Genomic DNA, 20,271 nt, shown 5'->3' with positions numbered 1-20,271 from the left:
AACCATGGACCCTGCCGCTTTTGGGGAGGCTTGCGTGCCTCAGTGATACAGATCCACAACGGAGGAGTGTCTGTTGAGAGGCCAGACAAACGTGTGGTTCCTGAAGAGGGGCAGCAGCCTTTTCAGTAGTTGCAGGGGCAACAGTCTGGATGATTGACTAATCTGGCCTAGTAACATTAATCAAAACGGTCTTGCTGTGCTGGTACTGTGAACGGCTGAAAGCAAGGGGAAACCACAGACGTAATTTTTCCCGAAGGCATGGAGCTTTTCTGTATGGTTAAATGATGATGGCGTCCTCTTGGGTAAAATATTCAGAAAGTAAAATAGCCTCCCATTCGGATCTCCGGGCGGGGACTACTCAGGAGGATATCGTTATCAGGAGAAACAAAACTGGCGTTCTACAGATCGGGGCTTGGAATCTCAGACCCCTTAATCGGGCAGGCATGTTAGAAAATTTTAAAAGGGAAATAGTTCGGTTAAAGTTATATATAGTGGAAATAGTGAAGTTCTGGTGGCAGGAGGAACAGCACTTCTGGTCAGGTGAACACAAGGTTGTAAAAACAACATCAAATAAGTGCAATGCAGGAGTACGTTTAATAATGAGTAAAATAATAGGAATGCTGATAAGCTACTATGAACAGCACAGTGAAAGCATTATTGTAGCCAAGATAGACACGAAGCCCACACCCACCACAGTAGCAAAAGTTTGTATGCCAACTAGTTCCGCAGATGAGGAGGAGATTGAAGAAATGTATGATGACATAAAAAAAAATTAATAGTCATGGGGGACTGGAATTCGATAGCAGGAAAAGGAATAGAAAGAAAAGTAGCAGGGGAAAATGGAGTGGGGGAAAGGAATGAAAGAGGAAGCTCCTTGGTAGCATTTTGCACAGAGCAAACGTAATCATAGCTAACACTTGGTTTAAGGATCATGAAAGAAGGATGTATACATGGAAGAGACCTGGAGACACCGGAAGGTTCCAGATTGATCATGTAATGGTTAGACAGATTTAGGAACCAGATTTTACATTGTAAGACATTTCCAGGGGCATATGTTGACTCTGACCACAATTTATTGGTTGTGAACTGCAGATTAAAACTAAGGAAACTCCAAAAAGGCAGTAATTTAAGGAGATGGATCTCGGTAAACTGAAAGAACCAGAGGTTGTAGAGGGTTTCAAAGGGAGCATTAAGGTACGATTGACAAGAAGAGGGGAAATGAATACAATAGAAGAAGAATGGGTAACTTTGAGAGACAAAATAGTGAAGGCAGCAGAGGATCAAGTAAGTAAAAAGACGAGGGCTAGTAGCAATCCTTGGGTAACAGAAGAGCTATTGAATTTAACTGATTTAAAGAGAAAATATAAAAACGCAGTAAAAATAAAGCAGGTGAAAAGAACTACAAACGTCTGAAAAATGTGATCGACAGGAAGAGCAAAATGGCAAAACAGAGATAGCTAGACACTGAGGATAAGATAGATACTGCCTACAGGAAAATTGAAGAGACCTTTGGAGAAAAGAGAACCACCTGTATGAATATCAAGAACTCAGATGGAGAATCAATCCTAACCAAAGAAGGGAAAGCAGAAAGGTGGAAGGAGTATATACAGGGTCTATGCAAGGGCGATATACTTGAGGGCAATATTATAGAAATGGGAGAGGACGTAGTTGGAGACGAAATGGGAGGTATGATACATTGTGAAGTAGGCTATTTGACAGAGCTCTGAAAGACCTCAGTCGAGACAAGGCTCCGGGAGTACATACCGATAGAGGTACTGATAGCCTGGGGAGAGCCAGCCATTACAAATCTCTTCCATCTTGTGAGCAAGATGTATGAGGCAGGCGAAATACCCTCAGACATCAAGAAGAATATTATAAATACAATTCCAAAGAAAGCAGGTGCAGACAGGTGTGAAAATTACTGAACTGTCAGTTTAATAAGTCACGGCTGCAAAATACTAACGCGAATTCTTTACAGACGAATGGAAAAACTGATAGAAGCCGACCTCGGGGAAGATCAGTTTGGATTCTGTAGAAATGTTTGAACACGTGAGGCAATACTGACCTTACGACTTATCTTAGAAGAAAGATTAAGGAAAGGCAAACCTACGTTTCTATCATTTGTAGACTTAGAGTAAGCTTTTGACAATGTTCACTGGAATACACTTTTTCAAATTCTGGAGGTGTCAGGGGTAAAATACAGGGAGCGAAAGGCTATTTACAATTTGTACAGAAACCAGATGGCAGTTATAAGAATCGAGGGGCACGACAGGGAAGCTGTGGTTAAGAAGGGAGTGAGACAGGGTTATAGCCTATCCCCGATGTTATTCGGTCTGTATGTTGAGCAAGCACTACAGGAAACAAAAGAAAAATTTGGTGTAGGAATTAAACTCCGGGGAGAAGAAATAATAACTTTGAGGTTTGTTGATGACATTTTAATTCTGTCAGAGACAGCAAAGGACTTGGAAGACCAGTTGAACGGATTGGACTATATCTTGAAAGGAGGATATAAGATGAACATCAACAAAAGCAAAACAAGGATAATGGAATGCAGCCGAATTAAATCAGGTGATACTGAGGGGATTAGATTAGGAAATGAGACACTTAAAGTAATAAATAATTTTTGCTATTTGGGAAGCAAAATAATTGATGGTGGCCCATGCAGGGAGGATATAAAATGTAGACTGGAAATGGCAAGGAAAGCGTATCTGAAGAGGAGAAATTTGTTAACATCGAGTATAGATTTGTGTCAGGAAGTCGTTTCTGAAAGTATTTGTATGGAGTGTAGCCATGTATGGAAGTGAAAATGGGCGATAAAGAGTTTAGACAAAAAGAGAACAGAAGCTTTTGAAATGTGGTGCTACAGAAGAATGCTGAAGATTAGACGGGCGGATCACGTAACTAATGAGGAGGTAGCGACTAGAATTTGGGAGAAGAGGAATTTGTGGCACAACTGACTAAAATAAGCGATCGGTTGGTAGGACATATTCTGAGGCATCAAGGGATCACCAGTGTAGTACTGGATGGAAGCGTGGGGGATAAAAATCGTAGAGGGAGACCGAGAGATGAATACATAAGCAGATTCAGAGGGATGTAGGTTGCAGCACTTACCCGGAAATGAAGAGGCTTGCACAGGATGGAGTAGCATGGAGAGCTGCATCAAACCAGTCTTTGGACTGAAGACCACAACAATATATTCGCACTTGTTTACATTCGCTGAAATTTTTCAATGAAGCTAGTTACCAAGCTATGAGTTATTCACTCCGGTCCCGCCTGGTGCGAGCATCTAATGAATTTTTCATCTTCCTCATGTCACCAGTTGCACCTTATGAGTATTTCCCCATTTTTCTACCAGCCATATTTCTTTTCTTTCGGCATTTACGCTGTGTATCTACCAACAACATAACATTCTCCAAATTCCAGTCCATAGCTCACAAACAACAACAAAAAGCGGACAAAGTAGCAGACGAAAGCTTTCTGTATGCTAGCGCCGAAGCGGAGAGGGCGTGAACTTCATTTAATGATTCGCTCAAAGTCCGATAAGGCACGGATCATAAGCGAACGCAGCCCACGTGCGACCGAATGTCATTTGCGCTGTAGGAATGGGAAAAAAGCGACCGGTTAAAACCGATACTGGTATTTTATTTCTGAGTAGCCAGTATTTTTCGTTATTTATTTGGTCTCAGTTATAACAGGTGTTTTTTTTATTTTTTGCTGATAACCTGGGAAAAAACCGAAATATCAATTAACCGTAGCAGTAGCGCTAAATTTTTTCGTTTTTAAATAAACCTATTTTTAAAAAAGTTATTTTTATTCGTAAAATTTGCGTTGCTCTGAAATATTGCCTTTTTTTAGAAAATACGAAAAGTGATCAGTGCTTTTTTGATAGCGATGGCGATAGAAACGAGTAACAAACACTTGGAATAAGTAATCGTACAGCATTGCTAAGATGATAACGTACCTGTTATCACGCGACGTGGCTAGTAGACTATATGCGCATACATGCGGCGTGCAAACTTGCCCCTTCCGGTCTGTGTGGTAGTTTCTCTCTGTCGTCACAGGATTTCGTTGTAAATCAGAATGGCACCAACCCTAGTCTGGAGATATTTATGAAGTAATATAGCAATGAAGTACAATGCTTCATCTGCTTTAAGAGATTAAACATTGATTTGCCTGCCATTTCAATGAAATAATAAAAAAGAAACGAAATTATGGTAACAGCATAATCGGTTATTCCAGAAACCGTTTATTTTGAGCTATTTTAACAGTCAAACTAAACTGGCGTTATAGCATTGCTTCTTGAAAAAAGGAATATAAAATCTAGTAATCGATATTCAGCGACAATGAAAGCGGTATATGCGCTCCTAAGATTGTAATAAGGATGAAGCATGATCTTTGTCTCGTAGTATAGAAGAAAAGAACATCTGTTTCTTTGTGCTCTGCTTCTCTTTCGTCTTCTTGGTTGTGACGTCCTAGCTGAAGATAACGGTCTGTCATTAATTTAACTATATGTGGTGTAATTATAAATTTTGCTGAATATATATGTCAGTGTCCAATGTAGCGTGTGTTTTTGTTAGTAGCAAGAAAGTACCTTCCCTGCCCCTTTGTTTAATTACGTAACAATTAAATGATGCCCCGGCCATTTCGAGTAAGTGCATTGTTGAAGTGACGCCATTGGTGTTAAAATGATAAAAACTTTCTTAATAGTCATTTAATTCTGAAAGTATTGAAAGGATTTGATCTCAATAAATAGAAAACGGCGTCCTATCATATTTTCCATTTCATTTTAGGCCAGAGGTACAGTTTTAGTAAGAACAATTATTTCAATTGTATACACTGCCATTGCACACAGGCGTCTGTACTGGAGCATCAAGCCTCACAGAGAAAAATAAATAATTGATTGAGTATTGTGTTTAATTTGCCTATCGCGTAACATTAAAGATATTTTTCATCCATCGTGAGTAAGACGGATGTCTTCACATTGGAATACGTATGATATTTCTGGCGATAGCGCCCTGAGAAAAATTAGCCGTGGCTTTTAACTAACATAAAAGAGATTTTTTTACAAAACATTTCATTTCAAATTTAACAGAATAATTTATTTCATTCACGTTTCAAAACGTTACGCGATAGCGTGGGAAAAACACAATACTGGTTGTTTCAGCGATACCTGCCATCCCTATTGCGCAGGCGTGCCTGGCTTTTACTTCAGAGAGAATTCTCGTTTTCTGTTGCACTTTCGCTTGTGTTCACTTCGGCTTGGAGTGCAGGCCACTGGTCCGATTACCAGTTGAAGCCAGGCGTTCAATTTATTACACTGCGATTGTGAACGTATCTTTTTCATTCACATAGGCGTGACGTAATATATTCGGACTGCCGTAAACCGACCGACACACACTAAATACCTGTTTCTGACTACCTACAGAGTAGGGGGACGTATATATATAAACGCACACAAGTGTAGCATTCATCTATGACGGACGTCCCGAAAGTAAGTTTCGGAATGGTTTTTGAAAGACAAGATGGACGCCATGTCGTGGTGGTTCTTTATGTATCGGTTTTTATATGTTATGAAAAGTTGAAGTTCATGTTATTGTACCTGCTTCACAACTGGTAATTTATTTACGTTAGTGACGCTGTTGTGGTGCTCGCGCAGTTCATTTGCCCGACACCATGTTTTTATATTAAAAGACACCACCAATGAACAAATTTGTAGATATATATATAACTGTATTTATTGATAAATTTGATTATTTTGTTAATTATCTTTAGTTTTGTGAAAATGCATGGCTACGGTGATTCTTACGATTTCGTAAAGCGGGGATCGAAAAAAATTACTGAACTCAGTTTACTCAAATCTGATTCAATATTGGAAATATTGATCATTCTTATTGTTTCACAGGAAGAACCGCTAATCAAGAGAAATCTTCATTTATATTTATTTTTATTTGTCAAAATTAGCGAATATTAAGATATTTATTATTACTCGGGGCCGTTATTTAGAACAATGGCGTTGACCTCTGCACCAATGTTCCCCTGTAAAATTTGCATAAAGACATTAATTTTGCCGCTTCAGGAATATAGGAGCTGGTTCTTATAAAATTTTACATCTCTTTTGAGTAATATTTGATTATATTTAGGCTAATTATAACATTAAACGTACACGTTTTCGTGCCTCGTCACAAAATGGCTTCTTACTCTAGGAAGAAACAAAAGGGGAGAGCTAGCGATCTTTTCGCCAAAAAAGAAAAAAAAATTGCAGTTACATTCGCAGATGATAATTGATTACAGAGTCTTTGTTATTTTTCTGAGATAATATTTATGTTTTGTTACGATGTCAGTTTTGGTATATTTGCGAAGTTATTCTATGTAATTTTTATCACGTAATGTGGCGTACCGCCTCAATGTGACACAAACAAACGCCGTATGAACCCACACACGTTGCTGGTTCAACAACGGAAGGGACGTCAGCGGAGGAGGAATGACCCATGTGCAGAGTGCCGAAGAAGAGAGAGTAGCAGCAGATACTCGTGCTCGATGTTATTCGAGTATACGTCACAATGACAGAAGAATATGTCGCCATTGGAAGTGGACGCTGTTATCCTGTATGAATAAGCTTGTGGCACTAGCATTTCCGTCTTCCATGAACGCCTACAGACCGTGTATGGTGAAGAGGTCATGTTTCGCAACTGTTGCGAAACAGCGTGCAGAGGATGAACGTCGAAGTGGGCGTCCCTTCACAATCACGAATAAAAATAACATTGCTAGCGTACAGGACATGGTGTTAGCGAAAAGTCACATAACGGTATCAGACGTGGCGCCCACAATGCGTGCGGTTCGTGCTCAGGCCCATCAAATGCGGGGTTGCCGAAAAGTGTCTGCAAGATGGGTCCCGAGAAACCTGACCCCGTATCACGAGAGGGCAAGAATGGAAATCGGCCTCAATCCTTGATACTATACGTAGGAGAGTGAAATCAGTTCCCGTTCAGAATTATCACAGGAGACGAGACAAGGGTGCACCACTTTACCCCAAAATCCAAGGCTACCTCAATGACGTTGGAGCATATAAGTTCAGCAGTGAGAAAAAAATTTGAAATGGGCTCTCGACGGGAATGGTTATGGCCATAGTTTTCTGGAAGGCGAAAGGTGTGATTCTCCTTGAGTTTCTCCAGAAAAGGATAATCAATGTGGCACTATTGCGACACCCTCAGCAAGCTGCCTGCCATTCTAAGAAAGAAGCATACATAGCACACGCCCGTTGGGCATTTTGATCACAATAGGCATACATCAACACGATATCGACCTTTTCCGCAGTTGGTAAACGGTCCATTTTAACACGGGTAATGTATCACGAAGCAAATACCGTCCGCACTGGCGGAATGTTACGTGGTACCGCGTACTTACACGTTTGTGACTATTACAGCGCCATCTATCACAAAGCGAAGAAAGTGGTCCAACAAAAATATTCATATTTCTTTACTTACTACACGAGTATGTAAAAAAAATGGGAATTCCTATTTTAAAAAATGCAGTTGATATCCGTTTGACCTATGGCAGCGCCATCTAGCAGGCCAACCATAGCGCCATCTGGTTTTCTCCTTCAAGGTAGACAAATTTCGTTCTTTGTAGTTTTTTCGTTTAATGCTTATTTCGTGAGATATTTGGCCCAGTCACGATCAATAGAGCACCATATATATTCGCTTCGCAATTCCTCATGATGTAATTGACGTATTGCGAAGCAACCAACGCCATTATTTTTGTGATTTTTCATGCTATTGATGGCATAAGAAATAATAGGGCTTGTCAATTCAAAAATACACAATTATATGTAGAAATTGGGTTAACGTTTTAAAATTTCGCATAGTATTTGGTTTCCTAAGCCCCTGCCGTACGTTCATGCTGGTGAAAACCGTTTTTGAATATCTATTGTTGTTCCAGAGATAGTTGAGGTGGCAGTGTTGTTCCAGAGATAGTTTAGGTGGCAGAGTTAGATATTCAAAAACGGTTTTCACCAGCATGAACGTAGGACAGGGGCTTAGGAAACCAAATACTACGCGAAATTTTAAAACATAAACAAAGTTTCAACATAAAATTGTGTATTTTTAAATGGACACCCCCTATTATTTCGTATGCAATCAATAGCGTGAGAAATCACGAAAATAATGGCGTTGGTTTCATCGCAATACGTCAATTACATCCCGAGAAATTGCGAAGCGAAGTTGACGCATGAAATAAATGAAGCGCACAGCTATCGCACGTCCTGAGACTCAAGCGTGCACCTCACACTGCCTGTGTCAGGGGCTCACTCAATGGGAAGGCACGCACAATGCACAAAAATAAACAAGTAACACGTCCAACGCAAAGTTACGTTTTTCAAATTGTAAATGTATGTTTATTCTAGCGAAATGACAACTAGAGCTACAATTAGAGATAAGACACTTGAATTCACTTTCCTAAACACATTTACTAGTGCCCTGTTACCCACATCTTGACCAATGAAACTATATCACGTCAACGTATGTTCGAAGTGTCCTCCATTTGCATCAGTACACGTTTGCGGACGGGTAACGAGAGAGTGTTGCACAAATTCTTGAGTTTCTACAAGTATTTCCGCACAAGCCGCAGTAATACGATGTTGCATATTCTCTACTGTCGTTGGGGGTTCTTGACAGATTCTGCTTCTCACTGCACCCAGAGAAATAAGTCTAATGGTGTCGTGTCGGGAGGTTGTGCTGGCCATCGCACAGTACCTCCCCGCCCCATCCACCTATTTGGAAATGTCGCATCTAGAACGTCTCTGGCAAATTTGGCATTGTGTGTGGGACATCCATCATGTTGGAGCCAGATTGACAGATGAGTTTCCAATCCTGAGGAGCGCTAGCGTGTGTTGAACAAATGATGCATAATGTTGTCCATTCAATGTTTCACGGTAAAAATAGGGACCTACATTACAGTTATCAAAGATGCCGCACCAATCATTAACATACTACTGTCGTTGATGAGCAACTTAGCGAATCCAGTGGGGAGTTTGGACGGACCAGTAGTGCATGTTCCGCAGACAGAATGCAATGCGTTATTCAAAGTCATTCCCGTACAGTTCTTGGTGCAGTGAGATATGAAACAGATGAAACCGACACCGATGAAAGATTCTGCACACACTTCTGTGACTTATTCCTACACCTCGTGCAATTTCTCGTACACCCACCTGAGGATAGTGCGCTACAGCAGCCAGAACAGCACTTTCGTTTCCGTCGCCAGTCGCTGGCGTTGTATGTCGACGTTTTGTGCGAGCCCAGTTTCCTGTTTCCGTGAGTGTCTTCCAGATGTTGCCAGTGGTTCGACGTGACGGACACCGCCAATCTCGGTAGTGTTCAGCAGACAGTGTCACGGCTGCAGTTGAATTTCTGTGAAATTCGCCATAAATTAAAATAATATCTAGTTTTTTTTCATTACTGAATGCCGGCATGACGGCAAATGTGACAAGCCACAAGAAAACAGGTTTTAATGTGGCAACGTATGTGAATTGCGTTACAGTATGAGAGCAGTTCAGCAGACCAGATTAGGAGACACTTGTGCACTGAAGGTAGAGCGTGCCTTGGTGATATTGGTATGTTTACGACAGGATACAGGCGCCACATATTTCAAAACTTATGAGATTTAGAAACGTGAAACCAAGTGAGTTACCACTAATTGAACCTCTAGATGTCATTTCGTAACAATAAACATTATGTGTAGGACATCCATCATTCTGATACCGCATTATTTGACACATTATAAGAAGTGGACCGGTTCAAGTAAGGTTCAACTCAAGAAGGGGCTAGCTAAACTATCCCACTTTTCGAGTGCCATCAATGAAATATGGGCCAATTATGTGTTGTCATACAATACCACACCATACATTAACACTCAACTGATGTAGTACGTCAATTACATCACGGCAGCGTAAGGTGCACGCTTGAGTCTCAGGACGTGCGCTACCGGTGCGCTTCATTTACACTCCTGGAAATGGAAAAAAGAACACATTGACACCGGTGTGTCAGACCCACCATACTTGCTCCGGACACTGCGAGAGGGCTGTACAAGCAATGATCACACGCACGGCACAGCGGACACACCAGGAACCGCGGTGTTGGCCGTCGAATGGCGCTAGCTGCGCAGCATTTGTGCACCGCCGCCGTCAGTGTCAGCCAGTTTGCCGTGGCATACGGAGCTCCATCGCAGTCTTTAACACTGGTAGCATGCCGCGACAGCGTGGACGTGAACCGTATGTGCAGTTGACGGACTTTGAGCAAGGGCGTATAGTGGGCATGCGGGAGGCCGGGTGGACGTGCCGCCGAATTGCTCAACACGTGGGGCGTGAGGTCTCCACAGTACATCGATGTTGTCGCCAGTGGTCGGCGGAAGGTGCACGTGCCCGTCGACCTGGGACAACTACCAGCCAGTGTCCCATGTACATCACTTAGCAAACAAAGGCCATAAACTCAACCTGCTGGAAGCCCTGGAAATTAACAAACATCTTGCTCAAAGTCCAGATCTCATCCTAAATGACCAGACACACTCAACACTTCCCCTCTCTTAAACTTCATATAATCATCTTTGTTGTTCATTATTTCCCACACTCTCTCTTCCTACATATTCCCATTTTCCTGTATTCATTAAGTTGTTTTGTTTTGTTGAAGTTGTCTTTGTATTCCACATAGACTGTAGTTTCAATAGTTAAGGATTTCTTTTAACTGGTACTTGTATTACTGTCCAAGTTTAACACCCCTTGTAGTTGTCTCATCAAATACTGTTCATATTTTGCTTTGCTCATTTATTTAATGAAAACTGTTACACAGCCACTGCTTTGATTATAATGTTAATGTTAAAATGCAGTACCACCACACTCTCAAACTGTAGGTTCCCTCAAGCACCTCCATTTTCCTGCATTTGTTTATTTCTGTTTATCTTATTGATATTGCTTAAGTTCCTTATGTATTCTGTATTTACATTGACAACTGTCTCTTCTTTTAATTGGTTGTGTATCACTCTCCATGTTTCATACCTCCTGATGCGGCCTTGTCTAGTACTAATTTTATTTTATTTTATTAGTTTTGTTTATTAATAGGAACTGTTATGTAGGCATGCTATTCCTATTTTGTGCTACAGGTTTTCCTGTCTACTCCATTGTTTTTAATGCACTGTTCAGTTTTTACTTTTTCATTGCAAAGATGTTCTTACTGTATGTGTCTACTTCAGTCTAGATGTGTTACTTCTCTTCCAATGCTGTCTGCTAACATGTAACGTCTTTGGTGATAATACTCAGTAAATGTTTGAAGATGGCCTTGTAAGCCGAAAACTGGTTAACAATAAAAGTAATATTGTAGAACAAGAGCAAACTGGTGCTTTTCATTTATTAAATGAGGTAAGGTGAAATATGGCCACATTATTACCAAATGCGTCCACGCGCGTTATTCTCTTCTCGACTGGCAGGTACACATCCACCGGAGAGTGAAGAATGTGTACGGTGTAACACGGCTGTCGAAAACCGCCGTTGTGGAACGGTTTGGCAAGTTCCGTGCTGGCTGCGATTCTGAAGAAATTTCGCCGTGCAATTAAGGCTAAACTCCCGGGGAAACTACGAGAAGGAGTACTGCTGCTTCTTGATGACGCACTTCCTCACATCGCAAATGTAACGCAGAAATTACGCCAACTCAATCGGATTATGAATATTATGCCCCCATATCGCAAATGTCGTAAGGCAGAAGTTAGGCCAACTCAAGTGGGAGACTTCTGTTGTACATGTGTCTCGCCATCAAAAATGGTTCAAATGGCTCTGAGCACTATGGGACTCAACTGCTGTGGTCATAAGTCCCCTAGAACTTAGAACTACTTAAACCTAACTAACCTAAGGACAGCACACAACACCCAGCCATCACGAGGCAGAGAAAATCCTTGACCCCGCCGGGAATCGAACCCGGGAACCCGGGCGTGGGAAGCGAGAACGCTACCGCACGACCACGAGATGCGGGCTCTCTCGCCATCGATTAACACTCCTACGGTACCTTAAAAGAGGCACTGAAGGTTCGAAGATTCCTGTCGGGCGAGAATGTCCAGCAGGCAGTTGCGAACTCCCTCACACAGAAGGACACGATGTTTTACCGAAAAATTGTCTTCGTCCTGGTGCGTCGGTAGGATTATTTCTCACAACGCTTTTGCCTGACTGACGTACCTATTCTGGACTGTATGGCCTTCGATCAATAAATTTTGATCGCACCTTACGTATAACACAATCGAAGAACTCATAATTATTAACAACAGATGTTTCACTTAATTCTCATGTACTTACTTCAGACTACCGAGCCTGATGTTTTACTGTATCTGGTCCACCTTTATATGATAATTGTTTAATGCCTTCAGACAAACAGAAATTTACACTATCAATATCTCTTTATCATTGTCATCCGCTCCTATTGTTGATCATTGTCTGTATTGTCTTTGCCTCCTCATAGTCACGAAGCCGCTGGTCTTGTAATGATGCTGACTCTACTCTGTTGTGCACCCACTACTTGTTGCACATTTCTTATGTTGATGTAACTGACTCTAACTACTGATTATCCAGCTTGTGATTGTAGAATTCTTATGCGTCCTTTCCACATACCCATTCCTGGACGAGTTCCCCAATTTCGACTTCCTCTTTCACACTCTGTCCCAAAATAGGGGCTTCTATTGTGACGAATAATCTCCATTTTAATATTCTCTCGTATTACATTGTTCAAGGAAGGGGCTTATTCATATATTGCCGGCCGTTGTGGCCGAGCGGTTCTAGGCGCTTCAGTCCGGGACCGCGCTGCTGCTACGGTCGCAGGCTCGAATCCTGCCTCGGACATGGATGTGTGTGATTCCTTAGGTTAGTTAGGTTTAAGTAGTTCTAAGTCTAGGGGACTGATAACCTCAGATGTTAAGTCCCATAGTGCTTAGAGCCATTTGAACCATTTGATTCATATACATCATATTAATATCCCCACACAGTTTTGTGCCAAACATTACACTGCAACAACATATGTTTGTCAAAATTACAAAATATGTTTAAACTGAACTTATTATTGGCATTACCTTCTGACAGTGTCCTAGGAGATGGGGCCCATTGCTACTATATTCACTGACGATGTGATTGATGGTGACATGTAAGTTGCTAGGAAACGCTGGAAGGATTGATTGTTGATAGCAGTTTATCTATGTAATCCCCGTCTAGGAGAGCACCTCATCTCCCCTACCGACTGCATACAGTGTGTGTGTGTGTGTGTGTGTGTGTGTGTGTGACTGACCGAAGAACTTTACGTACTGACTGAATGGACAGCAAGGTCCTGAGATCTCACACCTCTTGACCTGTACCTTGCGACTGTTCCTAACATTAGTTACATCGAATTGTTGTGGCTTCTAGCGTATTGGATGATCTTCTGTTTTATTTTCGTTAGTTTTATGAGGCTGGTAGGAGGGGTTGACTGCACAAAATATATTTGAACTGAACTGTTTATTATTTCAATAATCTCAATGGCAACTTGGAATAGTGATTTTAATAATTTTATTTGCTTGTCACACGCAAAGTCATTAGTAACACAAGGCATGACACGGACTATTTTCTAGTTCAATGAGCAAAGCTGCATCGCACACAGTAAAATTAGCTCATTTATGTTCAACGCTGAAGTTACTTGGTTCCGCTGAGTGCAAATTAAACAATCAGTGCGCCCAGAATCATCTACAAACTACCACTAAAGTAGTGTCCTGATGAAATATAATTGCCAGTCAAATTTTAGTGAAATAAGGTAATCCGATCCCAAAAGAAGTTAAAGCCCATATCATACAAAAAATATTATTGTTGCATCGAAAGGTACCAGAAATCTTCTAAGTAAACCTTTGAAGCCACAAACCAATACACTATCCAAATTCTGTCGCCTTATGCGTAACTCTCGCCTCAGGATCTCACTTCCAGACTAAGGGTAGAGCTCCAACGCACTTGCTTCTCTGCTTATAGTCTCATTAAACTCTCGCATACTGCTTGCCGATCACCATCTGTGTAATTCACAAGAATGGTCACTTTCATTTTGTGCAACTTCAGAATAGTAGTAAAATGTGCCTACCTGCGTTACTCACTTTGCCATCAAAACTATTATATAATAATAGGCTTCAGATACTCAATTAGTTCCAATTTTGCAAAGTCTTGTGCAACGCAAAAAATTACATTACTTCAACTTACGCTTTTACGGCGTTCAACCTGACTTGATCTTCAATTTTCTTCTCGTTAGTGCAGTCATTTTTTTAAAGGCTGCACCATTTTTGTATTAATAACAGTTTTATAGGTCTTTCTTGTTAATTGTGCCATAATTCGATTAAATAGAAATATTTATAGACAAAAGCAGCAGATAAAATAATAAGTCATACGGTTATTTACACATCGCTGCTTTTTCACTACAAGAATCTATTTTGTATAATGTCTTATTATCTCAGACAACGAGCTGTAGGCCAGCGTAGAGAATTGGTGGAAAGCACGGGCGGCTGCCTTCTATAACGAGGGTATTGGAAAGTTGGTACAACGCTACGACATTACTATAGCTTACATACTGTTCTTTAGTGCTAACCCTTGTCCTTTGAAACAGATAGTATGTGCGTCAGTTTGTTAGGGTTGCCTTAATTCACCTTCTTTTGAAATCTTGTGCTTGATTTTATCTTCGTGTTTGTGTGCAAACGAATTGAAAGTGTAATTTTCTCGGCGATGCTTTAATTATCTTCAGTACAACAACACTCTTTATTGTATGACTGTAAGGGCAAAATTTGTTACTGGTGACATTTTTGATTTTCATTTGCAGATAGATCGTGCTTGACATATCGTTCTTGTGTTCGTGTGCGGTCGGCCAAAAGTACTTTGTGATCAGTGAATTGAGCAAGTTGATTATAGCACCTGCAGTTTTTTGTCGTAGAAGCACTATCTGAGTCTGTGCCTACTCATCCCATCAAGGGGCATAAATCTGCCAATAAATACGGAGTTTCTCTGTTTTAAAAACTTTTCTACTGGCACACACAGGGGCCATTACCTCCTTCCTTATAGACACTACGGCCGACCGTTGAGATTTCTCCAATCACTGCCCTTCAGACCCAACACGAGTGTCGACGTTGTCATGCTCTCTTCTTTTTCTGCACTCGGCACTGCACCGTCAGATCTCGCATCTGTTGCCAACCTACGCTGCAGCAGTGCCACACTGTTTTTCTTCAGACACATGCGCGGCTTCGCCATAAAGTTTTACTTACTTCAACATCAACATCTACATCTATACTCCGCAAGCCAACTTACGGTGTGCGGCGGAGGGTACTTCGTATAGCAGTGTGACATCCCCCGTTTCCTGTTCCAATCGCGTATGGTCCGCGGGAAGAACGATGGCTTGTAAGCTTCCTTGTGGGCTCGAATCTCTCTGATCTTACCTTCATAGTCTTTTCTCGAGATATACATAGAATGAAGTAGCTGGTTCTTTTAGGTATGTCCACTCTCGAAACTTTAACAGTAGACCATAACGTGACATAGAACGCATCTCTTGCCGCGTCTTCAAAACGTTCAAATGTGTGTGAATTCCTAAGGAACCAAACTGCTGAGGTCATCGGTCCGTAGACCTACATACTACTTAAACTATCTTATGCTAAGAACAACACACACACACACACACACACACATGCCCGAGAGAGGACTCGAACCTCCGGCTGGAGGGGCCGCGTAATCCGTGACATGGAGCCTCAAACCGCACGGTCACTCCGCGCGGCACAGTGTCCTCCGCTGAGGTTGGCTGAGCATTTCTGTGACGCTTTCGCGCTCATTAAATAAAACTATAACGAAAATTACTGTACTTCTTTGAATCTTATCTATTTCCTCTATCACACGTGTCTGGTATGGATCCCCTACTGACTTGCAATATTCAAATATTGGTCATCGAGAGTTTTGTAAGCTGCTTCCTTTGTTGATGGACTACATTTCTTGAGCATTCTTTCAATGAATCTCAGACTGGTATCTGCGTTATTCGCACTTAATTTTATCGTTCCATTTAAAATCACCCCGTTTGCACCTCCTAGATATTTTATGAAATAACTGCTTCCAAAAACTGCTCTGCGGTTGTTTGATCACTCTATGAAGAGGATTTCTCAGTCAATAAAGGGGATTTCTGTCCATGTGTTTGCAATACGTTACATTTGTTTATGCTGAGTGTCAACTGCCACTCCCTGCTCCAAGCGTCGACCCTCAGCAGATCTTCCTGCATTTCGCTAGTTTTCTAGCGTGGCGACTTCTCTGTACACAACAGCATCATTCGCTAAAACCAGCTACTTCCAGCTACTTACCTCCAAAGTCGCCGATCCGACTTAGACGTTTGTCGTAGCGTTGTACCAACTTTCCAATACCCTCGTTATAGAAGGCAGCCGCCCGTGCTTTCCACCAATTCTCTACGCTGGCCTACAGCTCGTTGTCTGTGCCAGAATGTCGTCTTCATAGCCAGCAGTTCATGTGAGCAGAGGTGAAAGTCAGAGGGATGCAATTACGGGCTGTATTGTGGGTAATCAAACATTTCCAATTAAAAACTATGCAGAATCATCTTCATTGCCCCTGCAGAATGCGGCTGAGAATTGTCTTGAAGAATATAAAGCACGATGGTTATGTAATGTTGGCTGCATAGCTTCAGTCGAAATTTCTCACCAGGCCCTCGTACTTGGTGGGAGACACTATTGTTCTAGGTATCTTTATGTGCTCCCTGTGTGCTCAGAACTAAAAAGAACGACGTAACGCGATCGACGGGCATACTAGAGACACTGCCCAACACACCTGTGCAAAACTTCATCGGATTTTCACCGTGGTTTCCATTTTGCGACCGATCGTTCCTTACTTTCCGAATAACCCTCATATATATATATATATATATATATATATATATATATATATGTGTGTGTGTGTGTGTGTGTGTGTGTGATTTGCTGTATTCTGTTTGATGCTAACATTTCGGTTCAGTCGTACAGTTGGTCTGATATACCGCACGTGCGTATTTTGTCCAGTGGGCGGCAGTGCTGAACTGTACTGAACGGCTTCCGAAAATCTGCCTGGGCGCCGGTGTCTGCTGCTTCGTATGTCTCGTACAAGAACAGAGCGAAATGGGTTTCGTACAATCTTCGTTTTCGGAATCCATGTTGATTGCTACAGACGACATTTTAGGGCCTCCAGAAATGTCATAATACTCGGGCATGAAACATGTTCCAGTCATCTCGTAAAACTCAAGCTGTGGCCATGAAACTCGGTGGTGCTGTTAGCCTTTCTCTACAAATTCATCCTTCAATGCGAGACAGTTCTTCCGAGCCATGAACGACTTGGCGGAGAGCTTGGTTGTAGTAGTCTGCTTTCTGCCTGTTCAGAAGACGTTCCATCTTGGAAAGCACCTTGACATCATTCTGGAAACGCCTGCTACGCCATCACTTTTCATCTGAGAGAAGAGGCAAAAGTCGTTGGGCGCCGGGTCTGGAGAATGCGTCAGATAAGACAAAATTTGATGAACGTCAGGCATATACTAAATTTGATAGCCCAAAGAAGCAGAATGTGTGACTGTGCCCTGTGCAGAATGGAAATTGTTGTAGCTTCCCATGGCGCTATGTCAACCCTTCGCCTTAATGACAGAGTGTATTCTGTTAGGAACACTTTTTACGAGGTAGCTAAATGTCTGTGGAGGAATGGCAGCCCGTTCTTTCTCAAGAGCCCAAACTAGAGAAGCTAGTGGCTGATGTTGTACCCTGCGATCTGGAGCGAATCGTCTTTCTAACTCATCCCGAGGGTGTTACATTGGGTTCAGGTCCGGAGTCTGGGCAGACCAGCCCATTTCAAAAGTGTTATTGTCCACAGTCCAGTGCCTCACGGATGCTGCCTTATGACAGGGTCCATTGTCATGGTGATACAATCAATCATCGTCTCCGAACTGTTCCTCTAATGTACTCAGTAAAATGTGCTCATCTCCTTTAGAATTTAGAGTTTTCTTAAGCGCAATAACGGGACCACACCCTACCCACGAAGTACACCCCTGTACTGTAACACCAATACCTCTGTACTACTCTTTTGTCACTAAACATGGCCCGCATCTCGTGGTCGTGCGGTAGCGTTCTCGCTTCCCACGCCCGGGTTCCCGGGTTCGATTCCCGGCGGGGTCAGGGATTTTCTCTGCCTCGTGATGGCTGGGTGTTGTGTCCTGTCCTTAGGTTAGTTAGGTTTAAGTAGTTCTAAGTTCTAGGGGACTGATGGCCATAGATGTTAAGTCCCATAGTGCTCAGAGCCATTTGAACCATTTTGAACCACTAAACATGATACCAGGTAACGTTCTCCAGGAATTCGCCAAGCCCAAACCCTTCCATCGGATTTCAAGAAGGTATAGCGTGATTCACCACCGAAAATTACTCGTTTCCAGGCATCCCCTGTCCAGCGTCGTCTCTCTTTACAGCACATCGTGTACCGCTTAACACAAGTACAGAAATGTCTAGCTGCGAGTAGCCGCTCCATCATTCTTCCTCATTCTTGTTAACCCCCTAAGCAGAGTCATTGTGCTAGCTGAATTGCCGATAGCACTTTGAAACTCATCTATGACTCCTTCCGCTGATTTTATGCAATTTTTTACAACCATCTCCATAATGCTCGACAGTCTCTCTCCGTCAGTTCGTGAGACCTGCATGGTCTTCGTTTAGCTATGACTGTTCCTCCGCAGTTCCACTTCGCAATTATATTAGCAACAGCCGGCTTGGGCAGGTTTAGAACGACTGAAATATATCTAGTGGATCTCTTATTCAAGTGCCGTCCAGCACTGAGCTCTCATGACCAACCCAGCCTGCTATTTCAGCTTATCTACTGACACCATAATACTCCCGTATTACTTTTATGCTGGCGCGCCAACTCTTGTGACGTGTAGTAGTACGTTCCGAATTTCATATACACTATGTGATCAAAAGTATCAGCACAGCCCCCCCCCCCCAAAAAAAAAACAACATATGTTGCCAGGTGCATTGTGCTGCCACCTACTGCCATGTACTCCATATCAGGACCTCAGTAGTCATTAGACATCGTGAGAGAGCAGATGGGGCGCTCACGTGATTGGATGTCACATGTGTCATATGTCTGTACCCGAGATTTCCACAGTCCTAAACATCCCTAGGTCCACTGTTTGCGATGTGATAGTGAAGTGGAAACGTGAAGGGACACGCACATCACGAAAACGTACAGATCGGCCTCGTCTGTTGACTGACAGAAACCGCCGACAGTTGAAGAGGGTCGTAATGTGTAATAGGCAGGCACCTATCCAGACCATCACACAGCAATTCCAAACTGCAGCAGGATCCACTGCAAGTACTATGACAGTTAGGCGGTAGCTGAGAAAACTTGAATTTCATGGTCCAGCGGCTGCTCATAAGCCACACATCACGCCAGTAAATGCCAAACTACGCCTCGCTTGGTGTAAGGAGCGTAAACGTTGGACGATTGAACAATGGTTTCTAGGCGCTTCAGTCTGGAACCGCGTGACCGCTACGGTCGCAGGTTCGAATCCTGCCTCGGGCGTCGATGTGTGTGATGTCCTTAGGTTAGTTAGGTGTAAGTAGTTCTACGTTCTAGGGGACTGATGACCACAGATGTTAAGTCCCATCGTGCTCAGAGCCATTTGAACCTTTTTTTTTTTTTTTTTTTTTTTTGAACAATGGAAAAGCGTTGTGTGGAGTGAGGAATCACGGTATACAATGTGGCGATGCGATGGCAGGGTGTGGGTATGGCGAATGTCCGGTGAACGTCATCTGCCAGCGTGTGTGGTTCCAATTGGGAGGCGCAGGTGGTTTTGTGTGGTCGTGTATTTCATGGAGGGGGCTTGCACCCCATGTTGTTTTGCGTGGCACTATCAGAGCACAGGCCGACATTGATGTATTAAGCACCTTCTTACTTCCCACTGTTGAAGGGTAATTCGGGGATGGCGACTGCATCTTTCAACACAATCGAGCACCTGTTCATAATGCACGGCCTGTGGCGGAGTGGTTACACGACAATAACATCCCTGTAATGGACTGCCCTGCACAGAGTCCTGACCTGACTCCCACAGAACACCTTTGCGAAGATTTGGAACGCCGACTTCGTGCCAGGCCTCACCGACCGACAGCGATACCTCTTCTCAATGCAGCGCTCACTGAAGAATGGGCTGCCAATCCCCAAGAAACCTTCTAGCAGCTGATTGAACGTATGGCTGCGAG

This window comes from Schistocerca americana, chromosome 8, assembly GCF_021461395.2.
Source record: "Schistocerca americana isolate TAMUIC-IGC-003095 chromosome 8, iqSchAmer2.1, whole genome shotgun sequence".
NCBI classification, from domain to species: Eukaryota; Metazoa; Arthropoda; class Insecta; order Orthoptera; family Acrididae; genus Schistocerca; species Schistocerca americana.
This window is presented reverse-complemented; position numbering follows the sequence as displayed.